Source organism: Ictidomys tridecemlineatus, chromosome 2, assembly GCF_052094955.1.
Source record: "Ictidomys tridecemlineatus isolate mIctTri1 chromosome 2, mIctTri1.hap1, whole genome shotgun sequence".
NCBI classification, from domain to species: domain Eukaryota; kingdom Metazoa; phylum Chordata; class Mammalia; order Rodentia; family Sciuridae; genus Ictidomys; species Ictidomys tridecemlineatus.
This window is the reverse complement of record NC_135478.1, coordinates 117,795,122-117,809,034: the sequence shown is the minus strand read 5'-3', so window position 1 is coordinate 117,809,034 and position 13,913 is coordinate 117,795,122.

The following is a 13,913-nucleotide window of genomic DNA, read 5'->3' as shown; positions in this document are numbered from 1 at the left end:
CTCGGTCACTGGCAAAGGCCACCTGCTGCCCGGGTGCTCAGGGGGCGGCCAGGGGCCAGCTGGCCCTGGGGGTGGGGACAACCTGACACCCGGCACTTGGTCCTGTCACTCCCGGGGGATTTGGTGAGCGGGTGGGTAGCCTGGTCGGGGACACGCTGTGCTGGGTGGCGGCAGGTCGGGGACTTGGCGCGTCCTCTGGGAGCCTGTCGCCGCGTGGTGGACGCCGGGCGTGTTCTCTGAGTGACTAAGTCAACAGGAGACCCCGGGTCCCCGCTGGGCCTGACCTGCACGGAGCCCAGGTCCCCGCCCAGGGCCCCGCCCCCAAGGGTGTCCCTCCTGGTCCCCCCGGCCCTCCCCAGACGGCCCCCTGGAGGCCACAGAGGCCCCTGCAGCACCTCCCTGCCCCCCACAGGTGACCGCTGTGATGCCACGGCCCAACCGTCCTCTGCTGGACACTGTGGCCTTTAAACACACCTGAGCCTCCCGGGCCCCCTCCTGCTCCTCCAGGGGCCACGGGTGGCGGCCACTGCAGGCTGGGCCCGTCCCCCTCCTCTGCAGGTTCTGGCTTCCTCTGGCTCCGCCCACTCCAAGGGACACGGCTCTGTCCTTTTGTTTTTTGGTGCCAGGGATTGAACCCAGGGGCCCTCACCCCTGAGCCCCGTCCCCAGCCCTGTTCTGTGTTTTATTTAGAGACAGGGCCTCACGGAGCTGCTCAGGGCCTCGCCGTGGCTGAGGCTGGCTCTGGACTCGCGATCCTCCTGCCTCAGCCTCCCGAGCCCCTGGGGTGACAGACGGGCACCTCTTTCCTTATGCCCTGGCTTCTCTCCTGTGGTCCTTGTCATGCTGTTGAGGGGTGGGGACACGGCTGGGCCAGGACTGGGAGACAGATGGTGGAGGATGGCGGGAAGATGGGGGAGGACAGGCACTACCCCCTGGGCTATGCGCCAGGCCATATCCTGTGACAATGTCCTCTGTCTCCTCTCCCTCGCCCCCACCCCTCCGCCCACCTGTCCATCACCTGTCCCTCTGTCCGTCCAGCCATATTCTCACCGGTGTGCCCATTCATCCACGGTTCAGCGTCCACCCACCCATCCCTCCATCCCTCCGTCTGTCCACCCACCACCGTCCACCCGTCCAGGGAGGATTTGGGGCTGTCTGGCGGCCACCTCCATCGACGACTCCTCACTGAGCACCTACTGCACACCAGGCTCGGTGCCAGGCCCTGGGCAGACCCGTCCTTCCATGTGCAGAAACTCCGTGCCCGGCCTGGCCCCGGAGGAGCCAGAGGCACGCACACGGGGACAGCAGGAGTCGCGCTCCGGGGGGTGCTGCGTCACTGGGTGCCACCGCGTCATCTACTTGCTCCTTCTCTTTAAGCGGAGGCGCTCAGAACCCAGGGGTGTGTTTAGGAGGAAGCTTTGGCTGCTGCGACCCGCGGGAAACCCACAGAGGTCCCGCCCCGAGCACCGGGGCCCGCGCCTGGCTTGATGTGGGCCTCCACTCTTGGGGGGACCCGAGGCCTGCACCCCAACCCACCTTGGTTGTGAAGGGGACCTGGCAGGAGCTGGAGCCACCAAAGACAGCGACAATGTAAAGATGATGGAAAAGAAAGGGGTCGCCCCAGGGCACCTTTACTTCCCGCAAGGAGGGGCCGTGGCGCCCCGTGGCGCAGGTCTGTGATCCCAGCCTTTGGGGAGGCCGAGGAAGGAGGATCGAAGATTCGAGGCCAGCCTCGGCAACACCGTGAGACCCTGTCTCAAAAATATGAAAAGGGCTGGGGACGTGGCTCGGTGGCTACGCGTCCCTGGGTGTGCGTGTGTGTCACCGGGAGGCAGCCCGGGGTGGCCGCTCCCCAGCAGACCCGCGGCCCCCACGTGGCCTCCATCTCGCCTGGTCTGGAGCCTCCCGTGGGCGCCACCGTCCCCTCAGGCTGCTTTCTTGGCTCGGCCTCCCGTTTTGAGACTGATCCCTGTTGATGGTGACGCTTCAGTTGACACACCGCGGCTGCCCCGGCCGATCCCGCAGTATGAAGGTGTCACTCCGCATCGGCTCAGCCGCCCCCGATGGACACGGAGGTTGCTTCCAATTTTTTCCCCTCTCGCCATCCAAGCGGTCGGGACGCGCTTGGCCCCGTCAGCACATGGCCCATGGTGATGATGGGGACTGTGATCAAGAGTAGGTCCCGGGTGCTGGGCCTTGGCTTCGCCCAGACCACTCCACGCCGCGTGTGGCCGACCCTCGCTCACGTCCCCACCCTCTAAGCCCAGGTCCACCTTGTTCTCAGGTGGCAGACACAGGTCTGGAGATCAGAGAGGCTGAGCAGTTTCCCTAAGGTTACTCAGCAAGGAAGGGGGAAGCGGAATGCACACCCAGGGTCACTGAGCTTGACCACTGCACTGTCTGGCCTCCCTCTCCCTGTCCCTCTGTTCCACCCAGAGAGGCTTCTGTTGTATCTCCAACACCCTCAGCTTGGTCCTGCTTCTGAGCATCCACATTGGCTGTTCCCTCTGCCCAAATGCCATTCCAGGCTCCTCTCCAGCTCTGCCTCTTGGGGGCCCTTCCTGAGTGCCCTGTCCTTCTTCCTTACCAGCATTCACTGCTATAATTTGGCTGATGATGGCCTCATCCGTGGGCTCCGTCCAGGTGGCTCCTGGATCTTGTTCGTCTCCTTCCTTAGTGCCACACTCCAGGGCATACAGTAGGTGCTCAGCACCGATGCTTGCAGCCCGGACTGGGGTTGCACCAAGCAGACAGGCCTCATCCTGTCCCCACGGTGCTCTCTCCAAGTGGCTGATGCTCTTCATTTTACAGGCAGGAGGAGGAGGCCGCTCAGAGGCGTCAGGTAACTTGCCCAGGGTCACACAGCAAGGGCGAGCTGAGGCAGGACTGGGCCGAGGTGTGCCCGACTCTCCCAGCCTCGGGGGACCCTTGTGCAGCTCAGGATCCTCACTGTTCAGGTGACACTTGCATTCCACAGAAGGGACACTGAGGCCCAGAGAGGTCACCCAGCAACTGGCTGAAGGCGGGGCTCCTGTGTGTCTGTCATGGCGGGTCCTTATTCAGGTCATCGGCTGGAGCCACCAGGCTGGGGAGGGGCGGCCACAGCGGGGACGGTCAGCTGGCCGGCCGCAGGGAGCCGCGGGCCCCAGGAGCTGTCACCGCTGACTGATGGATGGGGACAGCTTCCAGTCGCTGGCCGTCCCCTCCACGAGCCCCGTGGCCATCTCGGTGGCCGCCCACGATGGCCTCCCGCCCGGGCGCCTTGCTTTGAACGTCCACAAGGCCTTTTGTCCGGGCAGCAGGAGCGGGCGGTGTGCAGGGGCCCCTTTCAGAGGCAGGGGCTGCCTGCTGGGCCGCCCCCGGCCCCCACTGCGCTCCTCTAATTACCTGTGGGGGGGCGCAGCTGAGCCCAGGAATCTGGGGGGGGGAGGCCAGGGAAGCCCTGGATTCCAGCTGGCGGAAGGTAGTGCTGGGGGGACGTGCTTCTCCAGGTCACTGATTGAAAATCCAGGCCCAGAGAGGACAATAGCTTTGCTCAAGGTCACACAGCAAGTTAAAAGTTGGGCTTGGCTGGGACTCAGGGGTGTTTAGAGTCTCCCGGTGAGGAGCAGGTGAGGAGCAGGAAGGGAGCTGGTTGGATGCCTGTTTGATGCCTGCGGTTACTGCCACAGAGGGTTCTGTTTCTGGTGACCCTCACTTTTCAACTCCGAGTCCCCCTCTGAGCCTCAGTTTCTTCATCTGTGGAGGGTGTTTATTTATGGAGGACCCCATCTATTCAGGACCAGGGGAGACATGAGTTAGACGCAGTCTCCAACCTCAAGGTACTCACCGCCAAGCAGGGGACAGGGAGGCAGGACCCAGATGGGCACCCAGGGCAAGGGCTGGGGAGGCCGGCAGAGGGGCAGAGAGGGCTTCACAGAGGTTGTGTGCCCGGGGATTTCGTCCAGAGAGCCCCTGGGGGCTGGGCAGGATCTGAAGGAGCCTGGGAGGGGCTCTGGCCGCCAGGAGCCAGGAGGAGCGGAGGCGGCGGAGGTGGCCAGGTGTCCCCTGCAACGGTCCCAGCGAGGGGCCGTGAAGGGCCGGGCCCACACCAGGGGCTATGGCTGCCCACAGGCTGCGGGCCAGAGGGCACAGACTCCTGGCAGCTGCGGTTTGGTTGTCCCTTAAAATAGCTCCACAGAGGCCTATCAGATGGCGCCCAGCCCCGGGCACTGCACTGCGGGGGGCAGCGGGCAGGGCCTCCACACTAGAGGCCGCAACCAGGGCCCCGCTTCCCACAGCCCAGGTGGAGGCAGCCCAGCGTCCGTGCGTCTGTGTGTCCGTGTGTCTGTGCCAGGAGCCTGAGCCGCGGGGTCTCTGGGCGCCAGGACTCTGGTCCAGCCTCAGAGGGGCGCACGGCTCTGATCAGCTGCTGCTGGGCTGTCCCCTGAGGTCACCACGCTGGGAGAGGTCAGGCGGGCGCCCAGGACACAGGTCGCAGGATCCCACGTGCAGGAAGTGTCCGCGACAGGCAGACACAGGAGCAGAGGTGGACCAGGGGGTGGCGGGAGCTGGCCGGGAGGAGGCGGAGGGAGAGGCACAGAGTTTTCGCAAGACGTAGAGGTCATAGGACACTGTCCACTTAGAGTTTTTAGAACAGCAGCTTTTATTAAAAAAAATCAACTGTGTAACCCCCTACCCCCCAAACCCATTGAGTTGTATGATTTTTTATTTTTGTAGCACTGGGGACCCAGCCCAGGGGTGCTCAGCCACTGAGCCACATCTGCAGCCCTTTTGATTTTTTTTATTTAGAGACAGGGTCTCACTAAATCGCTGAGGCTGGCCTCAAACTTGCAATCCTCCTGCCTCAGCCTCCTGAGTTGCTGGGATGACAGGAGGGCACCGTTCCTTGCCTGGCAAGTGGTACACTTTAAACGGGCGAATGGTACCGTGTGTGGATTAAGTCTCATAAAACTATTAATAAAGAAAAACAAAAAAAGGGAGGAAGCCATATGTGTGTGTGTGGGGGGGGGTTCTGAGATCTTCAGTGAAATTGAAAGAAGAGGAAGTTGCCTTAGGGAACATGAAGGCACAGTGTACCCAGTTGGGCAAACCATGACAGGTGGCCCTTGTCACTGCCCTGTGACATACACATTTTTTCCGAGCCCTTTGGGAGATTGCTAGCCCTCTTTCTATGCTGATTTGCTGTGTGCCCTTTGGCAAGTCACGCAGCCTCTCTGAGTCCCCGTTCCTCATCTGCACCTCAACCTGTTTGTGGACAGCTGCTGAGCTCAGGGCCCAGTGTTTGCTCCTCTCCTTGGGTCCTGACCGCGGTCAGGAGAACACCGAGGCCGGGAGGAGGCTGGCCCCAGGCCCCAGGGCTTGGAGACGGCCGTGCGCATGCGTGCTAGCCCCGCCGGCCTCCGCAGTGGGGGTCCGCGGCTGCCCAGGGCCGGCCCAGCCCCCGCTCCGGCCCGGTCCCCTCCTCCCCGGGTCCTTCCCATTTGGATTTGGTCACGGATCTGGTTCCTCCTGCAAATGATCTCCATGTGTCGGGGATTGGGTTTCCCGCTGGCCCGTCCCCGCCCCCCGCGGTCAGCCTGCGGGGGCGGGGCGCCCAGCGGTGGCCCTGGCGACCCGGCAGGACGCGCATCTGGCTTTCCCATCAGCGCGGGGCTCGTGTGGGTTTCAGTGACCCCTGGAGCCCCCGAGAGGGAGGGGCCCCGGGCGGAACCCAGCCAACCCCAGCGCGCGCGCGGGATCGGGCACAAACACACCCGGGCTCACGCACGTGTGCAAAGCGCGCACCTCGGAGCCACGCTGCACACCCAGGAGCGCACGGGCCTCCCCGCCCCCGTGCCCCGCCGTCCCGGGGCTCGCTGTTCTCTGCGCATGCTCCGCTTGGTCCAGCTGCTCAGCCTCTGCCCGGGATGCGCTGGACACCTGGGCCTGTCCCCTCCCGTCCCCTGGGCATCTGAGAAAAGGCAGCCCCCTCCTCGCGTCCCAGACTCTCCCGCCAACCCTGCTCTGCTGGTCTCCGTTTTGTGGCAGAGTAAGAGGTTCAGAGAGGTTTAGTCATCAGCCCGAGGTCACCCAGCTGATTCCTAGGAGACTGTTGAACAGCGGAGCCCAGCTTCCCCGACTCCTGGTGCTGAAAATGGCCAGCTAGGCGACAGACAGGCTCGTGCCTCCAGCCAACTGGCCGGTCCCTGCCCCTTACCTACCTGCCATTCACCCAGGGCCAGGTGATTTCTTTGTCTTGTCTTATTTTACTCTAGCGGGGCAGGGGATTGAACCCGCAGTGCTCCCGCACCAGGCCGCATCCTGAGCTTTTATTTATTTATTTAGAAGCGCGGTCTCACTTAGTTGCCCAGGGTGGCCTCGAACTTGTGATCCTCCTGCCTCAGCCTCCCAAGTAGCTGGGACCCCAGGCATCGCCATTGCTCGGGGCTGGGCCACGGTGATTTCTCGGGACCCACCTGCCCCGCCCCCCCCACACTGGAGGCCCTCGGATGCCCGCCAGCCCCTCTCTGGGCCTTGGATTCCTCAGCAGAGAAGCAGGGTGACCCAGGCTGGTGACTTCCTGGCCGCCGTTGGCCGCCTCCCACACAGGGCAGCTGTCCGTCAGGGCCCGGGAGTCCTGAGTGGGCTGCGCCCCACCCCACCTGTGGGGTCCTGCTGGGCTGCCCACCTGCTTCTGGGTGGCCCCCAGGATGACGCCGAGCTGGAGAGAAAACGGTGACAGTGCCTCGCGCCTGTGACAGCTCGCCGTCACTGAAACCATGGGTGGACATGACCTGTGAGTCACAGGCTGGGCACGGGGCAGCCCTGGAGTAAATATCGGTCCATTGTAACAGGACCTGGGGTGGGGTCAGACCTGACCCTGGTCTTGACCTTCCCGAGCCTCGGTTTTGGCATCTGTGAAGTGGGAACTGGTTCCAGTCTCTCCGCCGTCATTGAACCACGGAGTCCTGGGACAGCTGTGTCCCCAGGTCTCCGCGGCTGCTCCTCAGAGGGCACAGCCCGCCCGTCGGGGGGTGGCTCCCCTCGGCAGGGTGGTGTCAGGTTCGCTCTTGGCTTCTCGGGCCAGGGCCAGGCTGAGCCTCCACGGGGCTGAAAATACCCCTGCAAATCCCTCTCAGAGCCCAGCCTCCGCCCCCTGCCTCCCCACATGCCAGAGGCTAAAATAAGACCTGTGGTCACAGGCCCACCCCCGCTGCCACCGGAGGCAGCCGTCCCCGGGACCTAGTGCTCCTGGCACAGATGAGGGGCAGGAAGGGGGACAGGAAGATGCCCCCCCAGCAGACAGAGGCTCCCAGCCTCGCCCCGAGGGGGCTGCCATCTGCAGGGGCCAGTGGGCACCTGGTGTTCACTATGGGACAGGCCACCCCTCGTGACACCACTCACAGTGTCTGGTCCCACCTGGCTGCCCTCGCAGGGGCACTGGGCACCCTGAGCAGGGCGGGGTCTGCGTGTTCTCTGAGCGGAGGCCGGGAGGGGGGACATCCAGGACCTTGGAACATTCTGGAACTTCCTCGCTGCTGGCCAGGGCAGAGCTTTGGGGCTGGTCTTCCCCTTGGCACTCGAGTCTGAATTTTCCAGACAGCCCTGCCACCTCCTCAGGGAGTCCCCGATGCCGTCCCCGCAGCCCCGGCCTCCTCACGCCTTGCCATGGGTCCTTCCTGCAAGCTCCCTCCATGCACCTCACGCCTCCTGCTCCCCCATCTCTGCTGGGAGTGTCCCCGACGGTCCCCACCCCAGAGCCCGGTTCCCGTCTCAGCCACCGTCTTCCCGTTGGAAGTGCAGCCCCTGGAGGTGGAGTCCTGGGGGTGCTCCTCTGCTCCTGCCAGCTGAGCACGTTTGTTGAGTGAATGCCCGACCTTGTTGAACGGCCTCAGCTGAACCTTCTAAAACTGTCGGTTCTCAACTCCACTGTAACTGGGGGACCTGGGTTGGGGCTCCATGGAAGGGGTCAACCGCCCAGGCTGCAGGGCTCTGACAGGTCCCTCCAGGCCTGGGGACACTGGCCCACCAGAGGCCATGTGGTGAGGGATGGAGAAGTGGAATGACGTCTTGTCACACAGGGTCCCAAAGCCAGGCTGTGGAGACAGAGTTCTGGATCCATCTTCCCAGGAACCTGGAGGGTGATAGGGAAGTGGCCTGGGAGGGTCGTGACCCTACAGAGCTGTGGGGTCACTAGCATCACCGCGGAGGATCCCGGGCCTGACTCGGCCTCCCTGACCAAGCAGTGGGGAGCCGAGTGCCCGCCTGGTGCTAGGTGCTGCACGGCCAGGCCCACCCTGTCCTAGCTGCTGAGCCAGTGCCCAGCCCTTTTCATTTTTCATTTTGAAACAGGGTCTCCCCAAGTTGCTTAAGGCCTTGCTAAGTTGCTGAGGCTGGCCTCGAGCTTGTGATCCTCCTGCCTCAGCCTCCCAAGCTGCTGAGATTACAGGCTCGCCACCCCGCCAGCGCCAGAGATGTCACTGAGCACCTGCTGAGTTCGGGCTGTTCTCGGTGCCAGGACACAGCTGAGCACGGAACAGCCGGGTCCAGGGGAGGAGATGGCTTCTGAGCTTTGCGGTGGGGACACGTGGGACTCACTGGGTGCGTGTTTGGGGGTGTGGAATCAGGGGTGCCTTTCTGGAAGGAATGAAGCTTAAACAGGAACCGGAGGGAGGACGGGTGGAAGGGGGCGGGAGACCCCCAGGAGAGGAGACGGCCCCTGTCCCGGCTGTCCCTGTCCCGGCTGTCCCTCTCTCCGACTCTTTTCCGGGCTCTCGTCCTCTGGCCCCCGCTAGCCCTCCAGTCTCGGCTGGGCATCGTCTCCTCCGGGAAGTCTGCCGGCATCAGGGCCATGTTGGTGGCCTCCTCTGGTCCCCAAAGCCCTCTGTGTCCCCTGTGAGCTGAGGGCGAGGGGCCTGGGGGTCCCGGCCACGGTGGCAGCCAGAACCTGGTCAAAGAGGTGAAAGCGGAACCGCTCCCAGCCCGCTGTGGAGCCTGGCGCTCACAGACACTGCCACCTCCTGTCCCCGCAGCCACCTCCTGTCCCCGCAGCCCCCAGCTGATGACCTCCGGGGGCCAACAGGGGCAGGCGGTGGATCCCACCCCCCAAGGTCGGGGCGCGTCACCCACAGCTCGGAGCACCTGGGCGGCGACCCGACTGCCCGGCCGAGACCTTGGCAGGGACTTGCGCAGAAGAACCCGGAGGCCACTCGGCGCCAGGCGCGCGCAGGACCCCGCGCATGGATACGCACACACGTGGACGCTTACGCATGTGACCACGCAGCACTCGCTCAAGGATGATGTGACAGGCGACCGGGCACGAAGGCACGATCCGGGGGCCTGATCGGAGGGGTGCAAATGCCAGGCCGGGCACTGGGGGCCGGGAGACTCCGGGGCCCAGGAAGTTGCAGATTGGTTTGCAGGGAGCACTTTGTGGTTGCCGAGCATCGAGAGGTGGATGGCGACAGGAGCCAGAAGGGAGGGGCCCGGACCCCCGCATCCAGCCCTGGCCTCTCCACGGCCTCGGAGGACCGGGCCCCTCTGTGGGCTCAGCTGCCCCGCTCTGCAGAGGGCGCTGCCTAACTTGGAACCGTCTGGATATTGGGGTCCCTCCCTGCTCTGCGTGCCGATGACATCTGTCCTCCCCTGACTCCGGCCGGCTGGGGTCGCCTGGCCCCCGCGGTGCCTGCTGCGGAGCAGGTGGAGGGCGCTCGGGCCCTGGCCGCGGCCGCCTGGCTTGTATTTCTAACACCCAGGTCCCGGGCGGTGACAGGGTGTCTGCTAAGTGAGGTAACAGGCAATTGAGTGGGTTCCGCTTTGCCGAGGGCCCTCATAAATCACGCCTGTCAGGGGCCGTGTCCTGGGCCAGGGCAGTGGCCGCGTGTCGGCAATTAGCCAGCCTGCGCTGGCGGCTGGACCGGTCGCTGATGGCCGGGCACTGGCCCTGGCAGGGGCCCTGGGGGGGCTTTGTCCCCCATTCCTCTCTCTCTGTCCTTCCTCTCTCCCTGCTCGGCCCGGGACAGCCGATGAGGGGAACAGCAAGTGTAGGGCCAGTCCCCGGGGCTGCCCAGGAGGCCACAGGCGGCACAAGCAAGGGCTCACTCTGAACCTCAGTTTCCTCATCTGTGCAGTGGGCACCCTGATGGCCGCAGAGTGGAATGACCCAGAGGCGGAGGCAGCGGAGCCTAAAGACGGTGGCCGAGGGATGACGATAAGGGACACTTGGAAGGTGTGGGCGCAGCTGAGTCCCTCTGTTCATCTGTCCTCTTTGCCACCCTGTCCTGGTTCCCGGGCCTCATTTTGGGGGGACAGAAGCAAGAGGGAAACAGAGCAGCTGGAACAGCATGAAGGGCAGCAACCAAGGCAGAGTGGGGGTCCCACAGTCACCCCAAGTCCTGAGCTGGGACCTCTCCACCCCCATTTCACAGATGGGGAAACTGAGGCACTGCAGGGCCAAAGCCCAGCGGGCAGAGGAAAGGCCAGTCCCCAACACAGGCCCTCTGGCTTCTGAGTCCCCGCGCCTCCCCTGAGCCCTCGGCCAACCTGGAGAGTGACCTGTGCTTCCGGAGGGAGGGAGCTCCCCTCGGTCAGCGGCAGCCGGACCCCCCAGGTGTGTTACTGGGGTGTCCCTGGAGGCAGTGGGAGGGACCATCCTGAGGTCTGAGACCTTTGAGGCAGGGATGTCCCTGGAGAAGCTGAAGTCAGAGAGGGTGAGGGACTTTCCTCAGGCCACCCAGCGGGGGGGGGGGTGGGGGGGGGTGGGCAGCGCCAGGCGTGAAGCCTCGTGTGCGGGGCCTTGATACTGAGCCCCGACCAGGGCGGGCCGTCCACTGCAGAGGCAGAGACAGGAGGGTCACTTGAGCCAGGGGTTTGTGGCCTGGGGAGTAGGAACAAATAGTGAAGTGGAGTCCGCGGGGCGCCGGCCCTCGCAGCCTCGTTCCTTTCCGTGGTCTCCCCACCTGGTGGCCCAGCTCTGAGCCCTGGCTTCTCCCAGCCTTGCTCTGCTGCTCTGTAAAATGGCTCTGAGGGATCACGGAGGCCCTGGTGAGGGCGAGGCCATCTTTCTTTATTTCCCAGGGATTGAACTTGGGGCCCTCTGCCCCTGAGGCCCGTCCCCAGCCCTGTTTGGTGTTTTATTTAGAGATAGGGTCCCACTGAGTGCTCAGGGCCTCACCATTGCTGAGGCTGGCTGTGAACTCTGATCCTCCTGCCTCAGCCTCCCCAGCCCCTGGGGTGACAGGCGGGCTCCCATTTCCAGGTGAGGTCAGTAGAGGAGAGTCTCCTTTTCTCCTTTCCGTGTGGCTCCATTTTCTAATCCTGGATTTCAGCTGGGACAGACACACTCCTGCAGCAGCTGGGTGGCTGCGGCCTGGGGCTGACACGTGGTGGTGGGCACAGTCTCCCAAAGGGTGTCCTTTCTCAGATAAGGACCCTATTCTGGGGGCAGGGTGGGGGGACAAATGCCCCTGGACGCGCAGACTCAGGGTCAGGCCCTCCTGCCACACCAGGGACTCACACAGACCTCCCAGCAGTGCCTCCGGCACCCACTGTGAGCACGGCATGGGGGACAGGACGGCCCAGACACTGAGAAGCTGCCCCTGGGCCCCGCCCGGCCCCGCCAACCCCACCCCCGAGCTGCAAAGGCCCCGCCCCCCCCACGTCCTGGTCCCCAAGCTTCCCCCCTGCTTCCTGGGGTGCTGGCAACAGGCTGAGGGGGTCCTTCCCCTGACCCAGCCCCTTCAGGGCCCTGAAGGGACCTCCGGGCTGCCCCTGGTCCCCCCTCCCCCATCTCCCCTCCCCCTTCCCCTCCCCCAGCCTGGGCAGCCTGGCGATGGGGTGGGGCGGCCCCAGGAGGGGACACTTCAAAGGAAGCCCGCCTGGCCCCCTCAGCCCCCAGCACCTGGCAGGGGCTCCCTGGGGTCCAGCCTGGTGGGGGGATCGGGATGCTCACGTCGGGGGACCCGGGCCGCAGGGCTCTCCCCCCAGGGCCTCCAGGTGCCCAGGTCTGGCTGACTTTCCCGGGCAGCCCCGGGGCTGGGTGGGGCAGGGGGCCCTGGGGACGGCCATCTGCGAGGCTGTCTCGGTGGCCTGGCCTCTCCCCCGTCCCCGGGGGCCAGGCGGGCGGGATCGATGGCGGCCCCAGCTGCCCAGCGGTGCCCGTTTGGAGCTGGCCTGGCCTGGCCGGGCTCTAATTGATTACCCCGGGGCTCGCTGGGGCCCAGGTGGCAGGTCCCGCAGCCTCCGGCTCCCCCCAAGGCGCGGCCTGGCTGGGGACAGGGGAGGGGCATCTGTGAGTCCCAATTAGGTGGCGAGTGGCGCTGTCTGGACCCTGCTCTGGTGTGAGATAATGAGCGGGGAAACTGGCTTATTTATTCATGTTTCACTGAATAAAGGGATCACACCTGAGATAAGAAAATGAAGCAAGTTTTTTGTTTTCCTTTTGGGGTACCAGGGACTGAATCCAGGGGCACTTTACCACTGAGCCACACCCCCAGCTCTTTTTACCTGATATTTTGAAGCAGAGTCTCACTGAGTTGCTGAGGCTGGCCTCAAACTTGCGATCCTCCTGCCTCAGCCTCCCTAGCCACTGGGATGACAGGCATGTGCTGCTACATTTGGCTGCCTCTTCCTTTCTTCCTTCTTTGTACCAGGGATTGAACCAGGGGTGTCTAAACACTGAGCCCCATCCCCAGCCTTTGTTTACATTTTATTGAGAGACAGGGTCTCACTAAGTTCCTGAGGCTGGCTTTGAGCTCGAGATCCTCCTGCCTCAGCCTCCTGAGCCGCTGGGACGACAGCCATGCGTCACCACGCCTGGCCAAGCTATTTCTTTCTGAAACAGTGACGTTGTCTGTGCAGGGTGACCAGGGTGACCGTGCAGCCCCCCACAACCTTTGACGCAAAGTTCTCCACCGCGTAGATTCAGAGTCTCGAAACCCTGGGCCCGTGCCTGAGAGGCGAGGTTCTGTGATCCAGGGCCCAGGGGCAGGGCTGTGGGACGGGCTCCGGATGGCAGCCTGACAGGCATCTCAAAGCTCCGTGACCAAGATGTCAGATCTGGAATTTTAATCCATAACAAAGCAGGAAATTTTCTCATGTTTCACTGCGGAAATCCTGGACTCCACACGCGGCCTCGCTGCCCCCGCCGCCGCCGCCGTGTGCAGATGGAGTGCGGGGGCCTCCCGCGACGGGGCCGGGGCCTGCCACCCGTCCTTGACCCTCCCCGGGCCCTGGCGGGGCAAAGACCCTGGGTGTCCTCGAGCGCCCCCGGGAGCCACTGACGGGGGCTGGGGGGCTGGTGGACACCTCCTGGGACAGTCCCCAGAGTCCCACGGCCTTGACCAGCCGGCTCTGAGCTGCCTCCGGCCCAGTGCCCACCGCGGAGGAAGGTCCAGCCTGCAGGACTGCAGGGGCCCAGCGCGGCCCCCACTTCCTAAAACGTCTCTGGACATCCCCCCCCCGAACCCCTGCCACCTTCTGCCTGTGCCACCTGGTGATGTGACACCACGGCGAAGGGACACGGGGACCCTGAGTGCTTGTCCTTCCTCCCTCCTCCATGACAGGGCCCAGGCCTTCCTGGGAGGGAGTCGAAGGGACATTTGGTACCAGTAGCCATGGTGGATACCAGTGTCAGGGGCCATGAAATAAAAGTCCCCCCCAAACAACGAGCTCCCAGAAGCCCTGGTGGGGAGGCCGGGGGTGGCCACGGGAGACTCATTGAAGGAAGTGCTGAGATGTCCACAGAGGTGGACGGCAGCTCCCTGTGTCCATCCGTGGATTTTACTGAGGGCTGCTGGACATTCCTGGGCCCAGCCACACTCCCAGTGATGGCCTCTGCCCTCCCCTCACGCATCGCTCAGACCCATTAACAGTGGCTCTTACCACGCGGGCAGGCCACGCGGGCCTCCGTTCAGACCGCTGCTTACACATGC